At 39.9% G+C, this 21,714-nt stretch overlaps 2 non-coding genes across 2 annotated transcripts; one reads left to right on the forward strand and one right to left on the reverse strand.

Moving 5' to 3' along the window:
- The first annotated feature begins 314 nt into the window (after positions 1-314).
- Positions 315-387, forward strand: trnar-acg (transfer RNA arginine (anticodon ACG)). Its single transcript has one exon. It is a non-coding gene; the product is annotated as a tRNA-Arg (tRNA).
- Positions 388-19,219: 18,832 nt separating this feature from the next.
- On the reverse strand, positions 19,220-19,292 carry trnaa-agc (transfer RNA alanine (anticodon AGC)). The gene has a single exon. It is a non-coding gene; the product is annotated as a tRNA-Ala (tRNA).
- Between the last annotated feature and the right edge of the window lie 2,422 nt (positions 19,293-21,714).

A 21,714-nucleotide genomic window follows, 5' to 3' on the forward strand; every position in this document is an offset into this window, starting at 1 on the left:
ATTATTTATTATTTTTTAAGAACTCAAACCCTGTTGTGCTCGTTGTTTGCCTATTAGTTCCTCGTTGCCTTGTTGCTGTAGCTCAAGCAGCTTGTTCTGTTGGAACTGTGACTGCAGTCTATCAGGGAGCAGTGGCTGACCGCTGGAAAGCAATGCTCATATAGTGGTTAGTATTGTGGCCGCAGCAACCCCGGTTCGAATCCAAGTTACGGTACTGTCTTTTTCTATGCCGTGCTTCGAAGGTTTCTGTTCTCTCCTCGGGCAAGAGACCAAAATGAGGCTGGAGCTTCAGGAAAGTCGAACTGTAGTCAAACGGGCCAGTGGCGCAATGGATAACGTGTCTGACTACGGATCAGAAGATTCTAGGTTTGACTCCTGGCTGGCTCGGTTCCCTTATGCCTTTTTTTTGTCTCTCTAACTCCTTGTGTATGGAGCACCAACAATGCATCCAACAATGCAGGTCTTGTCAAGGTGACGAAGACTTGGCAGAGCGGAATGAAGTGGTTGATTCTGGCGTCAGCCGGTGCTGAGCCTTGCAGTTTCCCATATGGTCTAGCGGTCAGGATTCCTGATTTTTACCCAGGTTTTCGACTTCCTGTATGGGAATTGGCCTTTATGATTGGACTCGAGCAAAACTCTGTGTATTAGTTCCTCGGCGCCTTGTTGCTGTAGCTCAAGCAGCTTGCAGTTCAAATCTTAGGCCATATGGGGGTGTTGAGGAAAATTGGCATTGGTAACGTGCAAGCAAGTCAGGATGGCCAAGCAGTCGTTCAGCTCGCAGTCTCCCCTGGAGCCGTGGGTTCGAATTCCCCTTCTGACAGCTCATGCTTTATACCGTCAAAATGGGAACAAAGATGCAAATGCTCATAAGGTATTACAGTTACATATAATCACAAACACCCCACCACCACCATTAAAAAGAAAACCCTCCAGCAGCACTGCAACAAGAACAGAACAATCTCCTACAAGTCCAACAAAATCAAAGAGAATGCACTTCATAAAAGATCTCATCCCCGAATATGGCTGCATGTTGGCACTGTCGGCTGACTGAGACTTTTTGAACTTCACTATTTTGGCCCTTACATAAAGCAGCATCAACCCTTAAGTCCGTCTGTCAGTGGTACAAAAGACAGTTATGCAGCATTATACAACAGGTAGTTCCGACCTTACAATCTGATTGGTTGAGAAGCGTTCTAACTGTGCTGATATTCGTGATAACAGCACGGGCTTTTCACACAATAACTGTATTACTCCGCTCACGCGTTGCCATAACGACAAGCTTCACGCACACAAGCCACCGGTTGTTTTGTAGGTCTATTAGTGCTCATACTATTATGATAGTCTATTAGATACTCATCTATTAGTGCTCATTAGTGCGCATCCAGAAATTGATACAATGGATGACTTTCAGATTACATTCGACCTGAAGCCTGTTTGGTCAGACTCTGAAGAAGAGTGTGAAAGCAAACGCACATCAAATTCTGTTTCGGTAAACGCTGTTAGGTCGGCTGCAGTGACAGAAGAACAGCTGATTACGCTGGAATTGACGAGAAACGAACAGAATACAATTCGGCAAACAAGATGGGCTACTAAGTGCTTTACAGACTGGCTGTTACAAAATTACATTCAGGTTAATTTGGCGACAATTGAAAAGGCTGAGCTGAACTTAATACTTCGACACTTCTATGCATCCGTGCCGCAAAAGGTGAGCCCTATAGTATCAGCAGTTATCTCGGACTGCGCACGGGGCTCAACAGGTACCTTAACGAACCTCCACTTAGTCGTTCCTGGTGTTTAAAGAATGACCCTTTTAAGCCTGCAAACAACGTCTTCCTCGGAACAATTAAAACAATCAGACACGCAGGCAGAGATAAAACGACCCATCATCCATCGATTTCACCCGCAGATGAGAAAATGATCAGGGAATCTAACGCATGTAATCCCAACCATCCAAGAGGACTCCTGAACAAAGTTTGGTTCGATATCCAACTTCATTTTGGGCGGCGAAGTAAGGAGGGCAACAGATCACTTACAAAAGAGTCATTTGTTATCAAAACAGATAAAAACGGCACAAAATACTGCACGCTGTCATTTAATGAAGAAACAAAAAACCACAAAGACGTTATGTAGCGAGACCGTGAAAACTATAGGGGATTCATGTTTGCCAAACCCGGAGACAGCCTATGCCCAGTTGCAACATTAGAAAAATATCTGAGCAAAATGCATGAATGCGCCAGCCTTTTATTTACATCCCAAAAAGTCAGCGTGTGCAGCAGATGCAGTGTGGTACATCGCCAGTCCTCTGGGAGTGAATCAGCTTGCAACTATGCTTCCACGGATATGCAGAGAGGCTGGTACGAGCCGCATGTTCACCAACCACTGCTTGCGAGCCACAGCAGTTCAGAGATTGTCCGATGCCGGTCTGGAGTCAAAGGAGATTATGTCTGTTACTGGACACCGGTAAGAAGAAATAAAAGAAATGTGCATGTCCAGTTATCAAATGACCTTAAACTAGCATATGTATTTTAGAACTCTAAATAGATTAACTAATTACAGGTCTGAGGGCTCGTTAAAAAGCTATTGGAGACCCACACTAGCTGACAGAAAAAGGTGGAGTGCAGTCCTCAGTGCAGAACATGACCCAGAAAACACAGTACAGAGGCCACCAGCGAAGCGAAAAAAAAGGCATAAGGTAACCGAGCCAGCCGGACTGTTTGATGCCGATGCACATCCTACAGAGCAGCCTTTTTTTTCTAACTGCACAATGAACGGAAGTGTGCAGATTAACATATACAAATAACACATTAACTCTAATAAATAAATAAATTCTATATTTTAATTAAGCAACAGAACACGAGAGGGAATAAGCAAAGATGTTATAGCGAATAAGCGAAGATGAAAGGAAAATGAGAAAAAGCTAAAAATAAAATTAATTAAGAATTAAAATAGTTATTGCGTTATTTATATATGTTAATCTGCACACTTCCCTTATTTATATTCGATTATTATTTTTATTCCAAACTAGCGTAACTTTGTAATGTTAAACTATATGCCTTTTTTTTTTTTAGCCTACTGTACTGGTAGGGAATGTTTACCGTTGCATAGCAACTCATTTGCTGTGGAACTACTTTTTGGCAGAAGGTATTGTCAATATTAAAGCATAATTAATATGAAATTCAGGGCTTCGTTGATTTATTTTCTTTCTTTATTTTGTAAAAACTGTTGTATAAAAGCAATAGAACACTCGAGGTCGTGTGCCTTCGGCTCGTGCCTGCGACCAAATCACAGCCGTGATGTTATTCGCGATAACACACGACCTCGAGTGTTCTATTGCTTAATTAACGCTCTGCTCTGTCAGTACATTACAATTTGCAAAGGGTAAAGGAGGTTCATAGTAGGGGGAATTAGCTGAAATGGTAGAGCTAAGCATGTGAGAGGTAGCGGTATCGATGACCGCATTCTCCAGTGCAGAAACATTATGATCATTTAAGGCATCACGTAATATGAAACTTGTTGCGTCAATGCTCACTGAAACGCAGCATCAAAATTTACAATGTTACAATGACATTTATGCTCTATTTTCACTCAAATCATTTTTTAAGTCAGTCTGTCAGTGGTAAAATTTATATCACAATATAACTCCTAATTTCGGTCGATACGATATAATTCTGATATTGATATGAATAACAGAAATGTCAGAAAAACTGCCAAGAACACCAAAATTGGATGGCTGTACCTGCAAACCTCTTTTCTGGTTTCTGGTAAGAAATACAAGCTGAATACACCACTGAATAAGTCCTTTATCTCTTATCAGCTATTTCGTCTGCTTCTTTTTCAACTGTAGACAGTGGCAAAGCCAGACAATTTCCTTAGGGGTGGCCAGACTGGACCATTGCTCACACAGGGGTGGCACAGAAACTGTCTGATACCTTATTTTTGTATGTGGCTAGTAGCTTGTGGCTAGTAGTATGTGGCTTTACCTATACAGGCAGTGAGTACCATGCAGAATTACATCAAGCCTAGCATAATAAGCTTTTTATTTTTTCTCATATTCCCTGTGAAAAACCAAAATATAATCTATAACCTTAACAGAATTTCAAAGATATTCATTTGCAATACTTGATCATTTGATTGCAAACTTGTGTGTACTGATGAGACTCATTTGAACCCCAGAACAGGCCAGTGTGAATGCATGGAAAACAAATTTTAATTTTCTTTCAAGAATATGATACATTCTGACCAACACTATTAAGCCAAATCAGCATTGAAAATTAACTTTACTTTTAATAGCCTTCTACAACGCTGGAGCCCAATCTGGTAACAGTGGAACGCGAATATCCCGTTGGTGCCTTTATTCGTAGCGCGGCACAACTAATAAGAAGTAGTAGTAATAACTGGTATTGGTACTGTTAGGATAAATCTTTTAGTTCAAAAGGTCCTGAAGAAAGCAGTCGGGAAGTCCAGAAAGTACTCTTTAAAACACTTTATTAAGTGTAAAAATGATCTGTGATTATATATCAGAGCTAAGCCGACCGACGCTCCTTTTCTCCTGCAGTCTAGAAAAACAACCACACAGAAAGAGACCGAGCCTCTCTCCCCGCCGGTTTTTAAACTCAGCTAGGCTCCTCCTCCTTTACTGCTGGTGGAGCCAATGAAGTGTGCTAACAAGCCCCGGGCTCTGCCTCCCCCCCTCGGTAGGAGTCAGGGAGGGAGCCTAGCCGGCGCCATGTTGGACAAAAGACCATGCGGCCTGGATGTCGTAAAGCTTGGAAAATGCCGTAAAACTTCCCATATTAAATGTACGTTTTTATGTACATCTTAATGCTTTCACAATAACTTTTAACTATAGGTTAGGTGTTTCTAGATTCCAGGAGATAGGATAGCCGTCAGCAACCCCCCAATTTAACCCCTTCTGACTACATGGCCACTGGACTGAATTTTTTACAATAAAACGTTTCTAAAAATAAAAAGGCTACCAGTTAAACTAAAGGAACCGTACCTATCGCAACAGCTCCTAACCCTAAAACAAACAAAAAATAATAAAAACAGGAAATCAAAATAAAGTAATTTAAAAAATAGGAAATCAAAAACGAGAAAAATAAAATAAAAACAATGGGTGCGTGGCTTCTACAGGAAGTCCGTTCAGGTTGTCCTCCACCAGACGGAGCTGCAGATATTCAGAAGGGGCCCATAGCTCCTGTGTCTCTGCATGACTCCTAATGTCTTATGGATTCTCCCCTGTCGGTCTTACCTGTTTCCACAGCAACACAAACACTTAAACGATGCAACACCGAGAATATCTTTTCTAAAAATAGCAAACATATATACATTGTAAACAATCCTGAACTAACCCCTTGCGTTTTGCAGCTAAACTATGTGTGTTGCACTTAACTAGTGTTTTCAAAGATGGTCTATGTGTCTGCGAACTATATGTTTATGTTTTTTTTCTCCTAGTCTAACTAAATTCTCCCCCCTCGTCTTGTTCTGCTCCGTTGATTCCGCTGGACTCTTCTTCCACATGGTTGGTTTTGTCGGGCTTTCTGCTGTGTTTAGTTCCCTGTAGGCAGGTCCAGTTCGTGGCACTTCTGTCCCTTGGAGTGGGTCTTCCAGTCCCCTCAGTGTCTGCCTCTGCCAGTCCTTCCAAGTCTCCTTCCTTCATCACGGTGTGTGATCAGTAGTGCTGGTCCTCTCTCCTCGTCTTGTCTGGTCGGTTTTACCTTTAATTAAGCAGAGTTAGTAGCACTTATACTGCTCGAAGTGGGTCTTCCGGCCCACCTTCAAGGGTATCCTCCTCATCATCATCTACATGATATCTAGACAAATCAGCCAACATCATCTGGATAACTGGTGGATCCTGCCCCCCTCTGCTTCCTCTACTCACTATATCTATTACAAATTTTTCTATTAATACCCTGATGCACGGGATACCACAACAACAACATATCACTAAAATTACCAATCCCACGCATGCTGACATCACCAAACTCGCAATAACTCCCTTCCATGGCTCAACCATCCCTTCTAGCCACTTAACCCATTCATACACACATACAATCATACAACAGACAAACATATAAGCTACTTACCCAGCCCTCACCGCAGCCACCCCACTCCCAACATCGGGATACACGGCCACGGTGAGCTTAGACACCACTGCCGCAAGGCTTTCTGGGTAAAGCCCGTGCCAGACCCAGTGGCGACGCTACACTGCCCCCTCCCTAATGGTCAACCGTCCCGGTGACCCACTCACCAGCGTCCACTGGGTGGCTCCATGTCCGGACCGCACCCCATTACACTGCCGAGTCGCTCTTCCACCCACTGCTGGACCGGGCACCCTGCCCCTGCAGCCACCTGGGCTAGCGCACTCGGACAGACCGGGCATATTGGCTCACCAAACCATCAGAGCCACCCAAACACCACGATCCCACTTCTGACACCAATGTGGCGCCGGCGAGTAAGGAAGGTTAGCGTCAGGGCCGCAAGTGAGCTGCCTTTGGCAGTTCATTCAGTGGTTTAGGGACAGACACCCATTCATACACACATCCCTTCTGAAAAATGTCCCCTGTTTATCGGTTCTGGTTTGTTGCTCCTGAAACAGGTGTAATTGTCTTTATAAGCTTTGATGTTGGTTGGGGTTGGTTCCTGAGTTAGTGGGCGAGACATGGATAAATTCTCACACCCTACTGGCTTTTTGTGCATTCAGCTGGCTGCCTGTTTTCGCCTTCTCTTTGACAGAGGAAGTTTCCACCAGTCGCTTAACAACTACTTGTTTCAATTCTCTATGTGTTAAATTAGACATTTTAGACTGCTTTAAACAACCTTTCGAGCAAAATCTGTAACACGTATTAAGAAAAAGATAAACTGATAGGTTTTAACGAGACACACCCTAGAACAGAAGATTCCTGCCTAGTCGAAGAATACGAGTATTCTTTTAACATTCACTGGCACAACTCACTCGGTTGTCCAAACACAACTCAGACAAAAGAACGTAAACCTCAGTACAACAACAGTGTCTACTGGAAACAAACAATTACTTCACCGCGACCGACAATGGCCCTATGGAAACAAACATATACTTCAGGGCAATCGACAGTGATCCCCTGGAAACAAACAATCACTTCACCGCGACCGACAATGGCCCTATGGAAACAAACATATACTTCAGGGCAATCGACAGTGATCCCCTGGAAACAAACAATTACTTCACCGCGACCGACAATGGCCCTATGGAAACAAACATATACTTCAGGGCAATCGACAGTGATCCCCTGGAAACAAACAATCACTTCACCACGACCGACAATGGCCCTATGGAAACAAACATATACTTCAGGGCAATCGACAGTGATCCCCTGGAAACAAACAATTACTTCACCGCGACCGACAATGGCCCTATGGAAACAAACATATACTTCATTATTTGTCTCTCATACTGCATTAACCCTTCCTGCTATATAAAATTCCACTTCAAACAGTTCAAACTGATCAGAGCAGAAGGTGCATACACATTACATCTAACATTTTCTACACTTATTCTACTTCATCATCGTCGCATGCAAATTTTCTAAATCACATTTTTCCCAATACAAATCACCAATCCACTATTTATTATTTACTCTGCCATACTTAAAATAACAACAGCTCTGTTATATCAACTTCCATCAGTCCTACAAACCCCTGACTTATATTATTTATTCATTCAGATTTTTACCCCAACTTTTGGTCACTGGTACTAACACACCTCCTGCTTCTAACAATACAGACTCCATTTCCCACAATCCAACAGACTCTCACATGACCATCTCCTGCTCCTAGTCAGCCAATCCCTCATGCTCATCATCACCAGCGCTTTGATCCACTTTGGCTTTCTTGAATCACATTAAACTCTACTTAAATAGTTCCACTTAGTTAACTGTCTACTAGACTATTCGATACTTCTCACTTACCAAGTTATTTTCTTCACTGTTCCCTCAATCTTTAAACTGCACTCATCTATGATCATGCATAGTATTGCCACAAGGTTTACTGCACCACATTGAACCAATCTAACTTTTTCAATAAACTATATAATATAAAATGAGTGAGTTGACCTGATCAATTAGCTAGAAAAGATTCATCGGATACAACACAAGCATCAAATATTAACAATTGCCAATTAACAATTTCCAAAAAATATTACCAATTAAATTGAATCTTACCGGAGTCCGTGTAAGCAATTATATTTAATCTCCTGAGACCCGAGCTTTGATTTTTTCAATGCATTTTTTCTATTCCTTATGTTTTTAACCTTAGTTGGGCGACACGGTGGCTCAGTGGGTAGCACCGTCGCACACTGTCACAGCAAGAAGGTTCCCCCTCCGCGGAGCCCGCATGTTGTCGTGTGGGTTTTCCCCGGGTGCTCCGGTTTCCTCCCACAGTCCAAAGACATGCCAGCGAGGCGAACCAGAGACACTGAACTGTCCATGTCTGTGCCCGATATAACCTGAATCCCGTGCAATGAGCAACCACCGCTCCTGTCATAAATGCAACCAAAGTGCAAAACATAACGTCAAAATCTCAATAAAGAAGCAATTCAATACACAAAGCGGCATATTAAACATAAATTCTTATTCCTGCCATAATACTCCTGCCATATTTAAACATAAACTCTCATTCCTACCATTATACTCCCCCCTTTTTTCAAATTTTACAATCAAATCTTGAAAATAAAACATTAAATAAACCTAAACGAGATCAGTGTGGAGACTCCGCATATGCAGAGACCGACCCCTCTTAACCTCTTTCCACCAGATGTGGGCAACTGAAACAAAAATAATTAAAAAATTGACGGCAACCAAGCATTAAATCTGCATTTTTATTATCTAGATTTGCATAGATTGTTTTATTGTGTCCCCCCTGTTTGACACATGGTTCTACTCATGGGTCAATTTGGTATGGTATAGTATTTTAGTAAGACATGGTTTGCCCACTGGACATCTCCAAACATCAGGAGACACACAATCAGAACCTTCTAAATGTTTTTATCCTGTTGGAAAGCACAGATTTTTAAAGTTAGTTCAATCAAAGTCTGGTGTTAGCTGGACCTGTAAACAAATAATGTCGTTAGTGAGCAGTGGAAGGTGTGCAACAGCTTTGTCGGCAGTGTCACCTCTGGCATTGTCCTGTAAAATTGGAACAAAACTTTAGAATATGCACAATTTACAAAATGGCTCTTTGTTTGGGTAGCAGAATTGCATCCACAAGTTGTGCAACAAGGTATGGTGGGCGATTTCCAAATTTAAATGAGTCAAAACAAGACACTCTCCCACCAAATACAACCAATTGTTCGATTCCATAAGTGAAAGTTTAGTTCATAAACATGTCAGCAGTTTTGCTTTCAGCCAGTCTAGAGGCTGTTATTAAAGCATGTAGTTCAACAGTTTAAGCCAATAAATTGAATAGGAGGGACAATGACACAAAGTATCATTTGCTAAAATTTTAACTAAGCCCACTTGTTTCCTGTCTGTTGCAGCATCTCTGGATGCAAATCCTTTCACAAACATTTCCAATTCAGGATTCCTATCAGGCCCAGAAAAAATAGATAGAGTAATACAGTCATAATGTTCACCATCTCCTGCAATTAGTAAAAAGTGGTAGGATTAAGTACATTACAGCATTTGATAATAATGTTCAATTTTAGAAGTACACTGTAGTATTTATACAATCATTAACTTGATACGTGAGATGTTTTCCTTTCAGTTATAGAACATAATTTGGCACTAACCGAGTTAGATAAGTATAACCCTCAAGATCACCTAGTATAACTACGGATATTTCTGTAGCAGACAAAGACAGAAATAAAATTCTGCACAAATCCAGAAGGGATCAGAGTCCCTGTCTTGTACAGAAATAGTGGTACCTTCAGGCATTATTTCCAATTTAATTCAAGAGGCAAACAAATGATCACACCTCATAAGATTTATAGGGCTATGAAATCTCACTCTTTACAACTACACAATTTTTTAGAAACAGTAACATGTTAGCTTTTACCTTTTACTTGTATTCAGCATTTGTATACAGAGAAAAACACGACATCACTCTCAAATAAACACAAGCTTTGACAATATATAATCTAATATATTACCATATGTCCTAATCAGAGGTGGAAAGAGTACCAATAAATTGTATTCAAGTAAAAGTACTATTACTTTAATGAATCTTCACTTAATTACAAGTAAAGTTACTACTCTGAAAATCCACTCAAGCAAAAAGTAGAAAGTAACTCATTTAAAATGTACTCACCGAGTAAACAGCAGGGGGTCTCCTCTGTGTAATGTAAACAGGAGTGGATACAAACCTCACAACAGTAGTATTTAATTCAAATGCAACAGTAGAAACGTTGTCCTTAACTCAAATGCAATAGAAGAAACATGTTGATGCAACAATTAAAACAGTTAGGGATGTGTAATGCGTCATTTCAAATGACATAAAACTTTTTCAAACTGTATAACCACTAGCGATGTGTCGTAAAATGATTCGAATCTATGAATCGGCTCTTCTAACCGAAACAAAGGAACCGACTCTTTCGGGAGTCGCCATGTAAATACGCGGCTCTTCAAAAGGAACCGAGACAAAAGACTCGACTCCCTGTCGCAACTCACTGAATTAGTTTTCCAGCCGCGATTTCTTTAGCGTTTTTTTACTTTTATTTTGCTCGGTAACAGATGCTATTCAAAATGTAACAATTACTAATACAAAACATACTTAAGCAAAAGCAAAATTACAGTCTGTGAAATGTGCTTTAAAAACTACTGTGTTACAGTAACCAGTGTGATCAGAGCAGTAACACTAAGCACTGGATTCGTGTATGTATGTGTATTGATCGAATTTGTTTAAAATCATATCCCCGCTATTGAAACATTCCCCACTTGCGACATATTGATGTCGAATTATTGTCCAGCATTGCCCCACACATTAAAACAAAAAACAATATAACAATCTCTCAACAATACATGCAAAGCTCGTAACACGATTAACAAGCGGTGGGTTAGTCAAAAATGTTAATCTTATCCACTATAACAACTCTGATTGAGGAGATTTTCCTTAACTATTTGTGAAAATGTCCTATGTCACACATGGATGAATTCCACTCTAAGTACCCCCTTTCCTGGTTTAAGAACCTTAAAGTTCAAGAACGCTATCTACCTTAAAACACACTTAATAAGGTACCATAAATACTTCATCTTAACTCAGTTATCTTAAGATTATAAAATTAGATTAAATTATAAAATTAACTGCAGCACTTACCCAATCCAGGCGTACAAAGACAAAGATAGCCGATGGACAAGAGATACGGCAAGCTGCTCACATAGAGCCAAAATGGCCGACGGACAGATACACGCTGCCCATTCAGAGCCAAAATGGCGGATAGACAGAAAACCACGCTGCGCTCTCTGGTCCAAAATGGCCGCCGAACAAAAGAAACCACGCTGCGCAACACAGAGCCAAAATGGCGGACAGACAGAGCCAAAAATGGCGCCGACAAACAAAAGAAACCACGTTGCGCATTCAGAATCAAAATAACACAAAACACTCACACGGTTTCACAGACAAACATACACAGAGACTTACTGACAAACAAAACTCCTGATGTACTATTTTCGAACCGAATTTAGACTTTAGAATAAACAAATTACTCGAGCCCCGTTGCCAAAACAGACAGGCTAGTTAGAATTTTAGAACGACCGAATTAGGCTAATTCCGTTACCGAAACAGACGAACTAGCCGAGTCCCGTTTCCATAACAGCCAGACTCCTTTGAGATTAATAATCAAATTACCCGAATTCCGTTACCGAAACAGACGAATTCGTTAGAATTTATTACACTCGAATTAGGTTCGCTTCGTTACCAAAACAGACAAGCGTCCTTTCCCTTCAATTGTGTCCCAGGCCCGGCCTTGTCGAACACATGGCGCCCTGTACAGTTTATTTAGACCGGTCTGGTTCAAATTCAGCAATCAGGACACATACATTTCTAGCTCTGGCATATATTCACAGTTTTAAACTATCTAATGATACTTTAGTAATTTAATCAGACACTTACGGATTCCGAGATTCACTTTCACACTCAGTACGCTAAATAATAAATGCAGCTAATATATATACAGAGAACGTCTTTTTACCTTAAGTAGGCGCGCGCCTTGTATTGAGTACAAAAGCTCCTCAGAATCTCCGGTCTTTAGCTCAGTCAGCTGAATTAATTCTGATGCAATTCTCAGACCTCTTGAACCATCCTCTGGCTACCATTTGTTAGGATAAATCTTTTAGTTCAAAAGGTCCTGAAGAAAGCAGTCGGGAAGTCCAGAAAGTACTCTTTAAAACACTTTATTAAGTGTAAAAATGATCTGTGATTATATATCAGAGCTAAGCCGACCGACGCTCCTTTTCTCCTGCAGTCTAGAAAAACAACCACACAGAAAGAGACCGAGCCTCTCTCCCCGCCGGTTTTTAAACTCAGCTAGGCTCCTCCTCCTTTACTGCTGGTGGAGCCAATGAAGTGTGCTAACAAGCCCCGGGCTCTGCCTCCCCCCCCTCGGTAGGAGTCAGGGAGGGAGCCTAGCCGGCGCCATGTTGGACAAAAGACCATGCGGCCTGGATGTCGTAAAGCTTGGAAAATGCCGTAAAACTTCCCATATTAAATGTACGTTTTTATGTTCCGAAAAACCTAACAGTACTCAGTAGTATTAGTACTCAGTAGTACTACTTCTTCTGTAATTGTGTTGGTGGTTGACATTTATGTTGAGTGTGTAACTGCACTGTTTTGATGGAGAACTACTCGCTTGAGGTGCGCTGTTGAATTGCGTCCCTGTGGGAACACCTGCGAGCAGAAATGCTTCCGCAAAAAAGTAACACCGGCAAAGCGCGCTGACGTTATGCATATCGATCGAATTTGTTTAAAAATCATATCACCGTTATTGAAACATTTTCTATCGCGATATACTGTATATCGATATCGAATTATTGTCCAGCACTAGGTAGAGAGTTAATGACATAAATTTGTATCAAGTATGTGCTGTCAGAAGTGGGATTCGAACCCACACTTCCAGGGGAGACTGCGACCTGAACGCAGCGCCTTAGACCTCTCGACCATCCTGACTAGCCAGGATATGATTAATACCACCCTCACCGCACACGGACTAAGATTTGTACAAACTCCTTAATCTGTAACCCATTTGCTGCACTGTACACTTCGTCACTAGGCTGTAAATCATATATCAATAGAAAGGGAGCCCCATATGAGCACTCCAACTGACCAAATAATGTTTTTTGGGTGGACCATTCTTAGCACTGTATCGGCACTAGCGTGTTAGGGTGTGTTTTCTCTGGTATGAGTGTATTAGATACAGCCTTCTTGTTGGCTTTTTAACTGACTGGATTATTTTTTACGAACTCAAACCCGGTTTGTGCTTGTTGTAGGCTATTCAATCGTCCACAAGATTGAATAATATGAATACAGTTAATATTGTATTATATAATAGAATGACTATAAAGCTGAGTCTGAGCTTAAACACTTGCACCCTGACTTTATAATGCAGCATAAACGCTCTGTTAGTACATTAGTAAAGGTGGAGTTTTCATAAGGGGAATTAACTCAAATTGTAGAGCGCTCGCTTAGCATGCGAGAGGTAGTGGGATCGATGCCCGCATTCTCCAGTGCAGAAACATTATGATCATTTGGCAGCAACTCGGAATCTGAAATGATAAAATTAAGGCGAAATTCGTTGCAGCATTAATCTTTAGGCCAGTCTGTCAGTGTTACCATGTCATTAACGCCCTATTTACTCTTAAACAGTTTTATTTACATACCTTTTATGTTTTGTTTTGACAGAAACGCATGAACTTATAATGCTACAATATTAAAATGCACCAGAGTTTAATTTTTTAGTTTGATCGCTGCTATTGATATAACTGAAATGATATTATTGTTATCTTTTTTATTTACTTTTTGAATTTTTTTTTTAAAAAAGACTCACGGTCATCATTACCAGGATAAAACAGGCAGTGAATGAATGAATGTATTCCATAATAAGAAACAATAAGAACATCCATCATACCACCAGGTGGTGGAAGTGTGATTGTGTGGGGATGCTTTGACATTTGGGTGACTTCATGGGAGTCTTAATCGATTGAACCAGGAATAATGAACCACTGCCCTGATTCTCAAGAGAATCATCCACTATCTAAATAATACCTGCTCTGTGGTGGTCCTGTGGGGGTCCTGACCATTGAAAAACAGAGTGAGCAGTCTAGAGTCAGTAATTGTAGAACTACAAAGTGCTTCTATATGGTAAATTGAGCTGATAAAATAGACAGTGAGTGTAGAAACAAGGAGGTGGTTTTAATGTTATGGTTGATTAGTGTAAACTCACACACTGCTGTATGTGCTTGCATGACTGTAGGACGCGTTTTCAGTGCATTACCGTAATATCCATAAAATGTGTCCTTGCGATTTCAGTGCAGAAAAGTTTGTGTAGAGACTGCAGCAGCGGATACTGTGTTTGTTTAGAAATTGTGGTCATACTTTTTTTAACAAGGTAAGTTTATTAAAATAAACGTTTTTTGTATATTAGCTGCTGGACATTTTCGGATGCTACGGACAAAACTGTGTTGTACTGCTATGATGATACGACTATGTTCCAAACCCTTTTAGACTCTTCCACCACCGTTAGCGCTTCTCTCAGTTAGTTCAGCTCATTAAATATATTATCCACAGTATCGCTTACTTTTACAAACCCAATTTCAAGGTTTAGACAGAAGGGAAAATGTCAATGTAAATAGACAGCAGTTTGTAAAAGATGTTATTTATATTCTAGCATACAAACATACATCGCTCCAAAATATGAATGAACGCTTCAACCAGGGTTGCCAGATTGCGCATTTCAAAGGCCGCCAAAATGCATGGAAAACCGCCCAACATACGAAAAACAGCCGATAATCAGCGCTTAAACAATATTAAACCAGTTAAACATGACCTACTACTGCTGATATCTCACAAATCAGTGATTATAAATTATTAATGGCATTTGAAATAATGAATGGTATTTGCAATAATAAAAAACTAAGACTAAGAAGCAGCCCCGGTTCTGGACTGCTTTGCTTGGGGGGGCAGTAAAACCTAATGAGGGGGCATGTTGATAGTCATGTTTTTGAAGCCAGAAATATATTCAAGGCTTGATTTGTGCATGAATGATGACAGCCAAGCTATTGATACTGGCTTAAAGTGATGTATGAGGTAAAGAAATAAAAATGCATGTTTTCGAACTTAAACTTAAAACCCAATGATTAAAAAATACATGTTGATTATGTAAATGGAGAAAAAAGATTATCTAATTGTATTTCATTTTAATACGCCCCCTTAATTAAATTGCCATTACTAATAGAACAACTCTATTTCTTGAAAGGCTTTAATACAAATTTAAGTCAAAGCTGACAAATGTACCTACACACAGACTGAGAATATTCAAACGTGGAAATAGGAATGAAATTAAAATATAAAGAAAACAAAAGAATACTAATTCTGTAAAAAAAAGTGTTTACCAGTATACCTGCCTCTCGCTCACACTAACAGAACATATACTGCCGAACTGAACTGTTTGGGGCAGTCTGCCGATTTTTATATGACTCAAAGAGCCAATCAGGAATAAGCAAGGAAATACAGGGGTTGGACAAAATAACTGAAACACCTGGTTTTAGACCACAATAATTTATTAGTATGGTGTAGGGCCTCCTTTTGCGTCCACAGTTAATCCTGTTGGATGTGGTTTGTCCTTCTTGGTGGTATGCTGACATTACCCTGGATACCGTGGCTCTTGATACATCACAAAGACTTGCTGTCTTGGTCACAGATGCGCCAGCAAGACGTGCACCAACAATTTGTCCTCTTTTGAACTCTGGTATGTCACCCATAATGTTGTGTGCATTGCAATATTTTGAGCAAAACTGTGCTCTTACCCTGCTAATTGAACCTTCACACTCTGCTCTTACTGGTGCAATGTGCAATTACTGAAGATTGGCCACCAGACTGGTCCAATTTAGACATGAAACCTCCCACACTAAAATGACAGGTGTTTCAGTTATTTTGTCCAACCCCTGTATGTTAGACATGTTAAAGACATAAATTTGTATGAAGCACTAGCAGTCAGAAGTGGGATTCAAACCCACACCTCCATGGGACACTGTGACCTGAACTCAGCGTTTTAGACCTCATCCTGACTAGCTTGGGTACCATCGACACCACCCTCGCCCCACTCGGACTAATATTTGTACGAACTGCTTAATCTTTTCAATTGTATGCTTTAATATTAACAATACCTTCCGCCAAAAAGTAGTTCCACAACGAATATAAAGTTTAACACTACAAAGCAGACATCCCAAGTTGCAAAAACTCATTTCAGGGAGGTAAGAACAACAAGAAGAAAAAGGCAAGAACCTCCGAAGGGAAAAAAGAAATAAAAAACCTTTTGCACACACCAAAGGATATTGGTGATAACAGAACTTTTAGGAGCTGCTAACTGGGCTATTAAACTAACTGTTCACGTTACAAACACATTAATGTTCCCTACATAGTGCACTAGATTGTGTATCAGATCACGGATTTATGTTCCCTACATAGTGCACTAGACAGTGAATTAGACAACTGATTTATGTTCCCTACACAGTGCGCTAGATTGTATATCAGATAACGGATTTAAAACGCAATCGGGAAAAAGGTCTGTGTCGCCTGCGTGCGCGTTTGTGTGCATGAAGCTTGTCATTACTGGCAACGCGTCAGCGGAGTAATACAGTTGTGGTGTGAAAAGGCTGTGCTGTTATCACGAATATCAGCACGGTTAGAACGCTTCTCAACCAATCAGATTGTAAGGTCGGAACTAACTGATGTATGTAGCACTAAGAAGTGTTTCTTAAGGGTTCTTTTTGTGTTCTTGGTAGAACTGTTGCTACTTGAAGAACCCTTTAGTAGAATTCAAGGTTCTTTGCTAACTCAATTTGATTTTTATGGATTTTTTTTTCTCTTGCCACATATAAATGCACATAACATTTTAATGACTGGAAAACAGTCGTGCAGTTGATACAGAAAAAAAGGAAAAAGGTGAAAGAAAGGAATCTGTTTGTAATCTACCTGCAAAAATTCTCCTCCAGAGATGTTTTTCTTTGTGTGTAAACAGCAACAGCCTTCACCTAAAACTTTATATAATCGCCCTCAAGAGAGACAGCCCAGGTTTTCACAGCCCGGATAGCTCAGTCGATCATCAGACTTTTAATCTGAGGGTCCAGGGTTCAAGTCCCTGTTCGGGCGAGTTGTTTCTGACTGTGTTGCGTAAGCGGCATTGTCCCGTACTACATGGTTTGTTTAGAAAGTCTAAATGTTATTTACTACTAATCTCACAGGGAAATGTGCTTAAAAGTTTGCACTGCTTCTGCATTGGAGAATGCGAGCATTGACCCAGCTACCTCTCGCATGCTAAGTGAGCGCGATACCGTTTGAGCTAATTCCCCTTACGATTAAGCCCCTTTAGCCTTTTGTAAATTGTAATGTACTATCAGAGCGTTGATGCTGCATTATAAAGTGAGGGTGCAACGTGTTTAAGCTCACATACTCTTTTCTGTATTATACCTTGCTTTTAAACCATCACAGACTTTTATCGCAGACTTTAGGACGAACTAAACCCAATCAAAACTGTCTTTGTACCACTGATAGACTGACTTAAGGGTTGATGCTGCATTTTAAAGGGGATGTCGTGAGTTTCAGCTGTTCATCTTCTATGAAGCAGTTTCACCAGAAGAAAAACCATTAAAAAGTCACGTTCCTCTACTTTAACAAAATGTTGTTTTAGATAAAACTCCGAGACATTTCAAAATTGGAGAATTATAAGTTATTGTGTGTTTGTGTAGCCCAATTAAAATTTGGGGATTACTAATATTTTTGTTTATGTTAATTTATAACTAGTAAATAAGTTGTTCTTATTTGTTCTGTAAATAATGTTTTGGTTGTTTTATGCTGTTTAAAGTAAAGTGTATGTATAGCCCTCCCTTGATTTATTTTTAAGCCAATCAGCATGAACTGTCACAGGTCGGGAAAAGAGCGAGAGAAAGTGGGTGGAAAAAGAAGAAAAAAGTGGAGAAAATAGCGTGATGTGAAACATATGTCATGTAAGCGGGTAAAACACCTGTTTAGGATTTATCTCTGTTGATGCGTAAAGACAAACGGACAGTAAGTCTTATATTAACATCTTGCAGTCGATTAGTGACATTGTTTATGCTGTATCAGCCGTGAACTTCGTCTCTTGAGTTTACGCGCATGGACATTGAAGGCAGTACGCTTCCTCAGCAGCTGTGACGATTACAGTGGATTAAAAGCATCAGATAAACTCTGATTGTTTCATCCAAGATCAAAAGGAAAAAGACTGGTGGATTTGTTTCTGTTTCATCCATGTAAACAAAGAACGTGGACAGCTCCACCACAACCGACCAAATATACTTCATGATCTGTGCTGATTGGGACTATTAGGTTGGATCAGGCCTGCAACGGTAATTTTGGGTACCTTTTTTTAGTTAGTTATTTACCTAACTTAGGAGAGATTGATAATATTTTGAATATTACTGATGGTAATTTAAGTGAATCTGTATTATAACATTTTTGTATAATACATTGGGGTTTGAAATGCATATTAATGATTGTGTAAATGAGTAAATAGTTAATTTGTTTAAGTATTATTAATGTGTACAAGTTTGGTATGTGAGTCAGGGATAATGTTAATACAGCTACTGTAAATGGTGTTAGTCGCAGGTTTTTTTGTGCAAGGTTAGTACCACATATATATAGGGTAATTTAAGTAGTTTTTTTGGTTTAAATAAGAGTATAGCTTAAATATAAAATAACCGTAAGTACTGATAAGTAGTGGCCCTTTTAAATCCTTACATTACCACAAAGAAAGAGATTTCTTAAACAAATAAAAGAAGTCAGGGAGCGCTTTCCAAATACAGCCAGGGGTGCTAGGGGGCGCTATATTTGTCAATTTAAACAAGTCAAAAAAGGTCTTTAAACCAAACGATTTGAGTAAAAATAGAGCATAACTGTCACTGTAGAACTTACAGACTGACCTAATGTTTGATGCAGCGTTTCAGTGAGCAACGACTTTTATATTATGTGTTGCCTTTAAATGATCATAATGTTTCGGCATTGGAGAATGTGGGCTTCGATCCCACTACCTCTCGCATGCTAAGCGAGCGCTCTACCATTTGAGCTAATTCCCCTTACACAGAACCTTCCTTTAGGATTTGTAAATTGTAATGTACTAACAGAGTGTTGATGCTGCACTATAAAGTGAGGGTGCAACGTGTTTAAGCTCACGTACTGTTTTCTATATTATGCGTTGTTTTTAAACCATCACAGACTCAGTTTATTTAAAACGTTGATCTTAGCCTTTAGGACGAACAATGTGAGGTCTTTTATGAAGTGCATTTTTTCTTTGATTTTGTTGGACCTGTAGGAGATTGTCCTGTTCTTGTTGCTGCTCTGCTGGAGGGTTATTTTCTTGGTGTTTGTGGTGGTGGTGGGGTCTTTGTTCCCATTTTGGTTTATTCAGTAAATGATGTACTTTACATCCATTTCAATAATGTGAACATTTCCATTTTTGTCGTAAAATACTGCTGTAACAATGTAAATGGACGCTGAATAAATGGATATTTAAGTATTTAAGTACATATTTAAATGGATGTAAAGTACATCATATACTAAATAAACCAAAATGGGAACAAAGACCCCACCACCACCACCACCACCACCACCACCACCACAAACACCAAAAAAATAACCCTCCAGCAGAGCTGCAACAATAAACAGAGCAAGATCAGGATGAATACATGATTCAGTTTCTCACATTTTCAGTGATCAAAAGCCTAGGTCCTGGCATCCACGTGGATGTTACTTTGACACGTACCCACTACCTCAGCATTGTTGCAGACCATGTTCACCCTTTGATGAAAACTGTATTCCCTGATGGCTGTGTCCTCTAAAGAAGTAGATTTGTTTAAATCATGAGCTGTCAGAAGTGGGATTCGAACCCATAAACTGCTTAATCTTTTCACATTATTATGTATTGTAAATGTACTGACTGTGACCCATCTGCTGCACTGTACACTTTGTCACTAGGCTGTAAACCAAAAATCAATAGAAAGGGAGCCCCATATGAGATCTCCAACTGACCAAATAATGTTTTTGGGTGGACCATTCTTAGCACTGTAACAGCACTAGCATGTTAGGGTGTGTTTTCTCTAGTCTGAGGGTATTAGGTACAGCCTTCTTGTTGGGTTTTTAACTGACTGGATTATTTATTAAGAGTAATAATTATTCTCTAAGAACTCAAACCCTGTTTGTGCTCGTTGTAGGCTATTCAATTGTCCACTAGATGACATAATATGAATACAGTTAGAAAGTAAAACGATGTCTGTTTCGAGCAAAGTTTCATCGCATGCTGACCTGTGTGGAATACAACTGATGTATGTAGCACTAAGAAGTGTTTCTTAAGGGTTCTTTCAGGTGTTCTTGGTAGAACTGTTTCTACTTGAAGAACCATTTAGTATAATTTAAGGTTCTTTGCTAACTCAATTTGATTTTTATGGATTTTTTTATTTTGCCACATATAAATGCACATAACATTTTAATGAAAAGCAACGCATAATATAGAAAAGAGTACGTGAGCTTAAACATGTTGCACTCTCCCTTTATAATATATATATAAAGGAAAGTTTTGTGTAAGGGGAATTAGCTCAAATGGTAGAGTGCTTGCTTAGCATGCGCGAGGTAGTGGGATCGATGCCCACATTCTCCAGTGCATAAACATTATGATCATTTTGCAATCTGTGAAGATTGTCAGTACAATGTCAGTAACGCCCTATTTACGCTCAGTTTTGTTTACATACCTTTTTTGTTTTGTTTTGACAGAAACGCATAAACTTATAATTTTTTATAATGTTTTATTATTTGATACTGTTACAATTGATACATTATAAAGTATTATACATATTTAAGTTCGGTGGCATAATTGGCCATAGCTTGCTTTTAAAAACGACCACAGTGCGCCATCTACAGGCCATTCTTGGTACGTCTTGTTAAAACGTAGCCAGTGGAAAACTGGTGCCCACACTTCTGTGGCTTGGGATCTACTATTTTAGTCAACAGGTCATCGGGATCTACTTTTTAAAAAGGTTGGCCTCATCATTTTTCAAGAATGCTTTAAAGCTTTTTTAAATGCGCTTCATTTGCCTGTATTGCTATTCAGCATTACAGGGCAAGCGTGGGTCCAGTGTCACGAACATCGGGCTCGAGACAAAAATACACCCTGGACAGGGCGCGTCAAACCATCGCAAAGCATCACACACTAATTTATCCACTCACTCACACATACAGGTGCAATTTAGAGCAGCAATTACACCTACTGGCACGTTTTCATACCCGGAGGAAAGCCACGCATACATGGTGAGTATACACCGATCAGCCATAACATTAAAACCACCTCCTTGTTTCTACACTCACTGTCCATTTTATCAGCTCCACCATATAGAAGCACTTTGTAGTTCTACAATTACTGACTGTAATCCATCTGTTTCTCTACATGCTTTTTTATCCCCCTTTTATGCTGTTCTTCAATGGTCAGGACTCTCCCAGGACCACTAC

This window comes from Trichomycterus rosablanca, chromosome 10 (assembly GCF_030014385.1).
Source record: "Trichomycterus rosablanca isolate fTriRos1 chromosome 10, fTriRos1.hap1, whole genome shotgun sequence".
In the NCBI taxonomy this organism is placed as follows: Eukaryota; Metazoa; Chordata; class Actinopteri; order Siluriformes; family Trichomycteridae; genus Trichomycterus; species Trichomycterus rosablanca.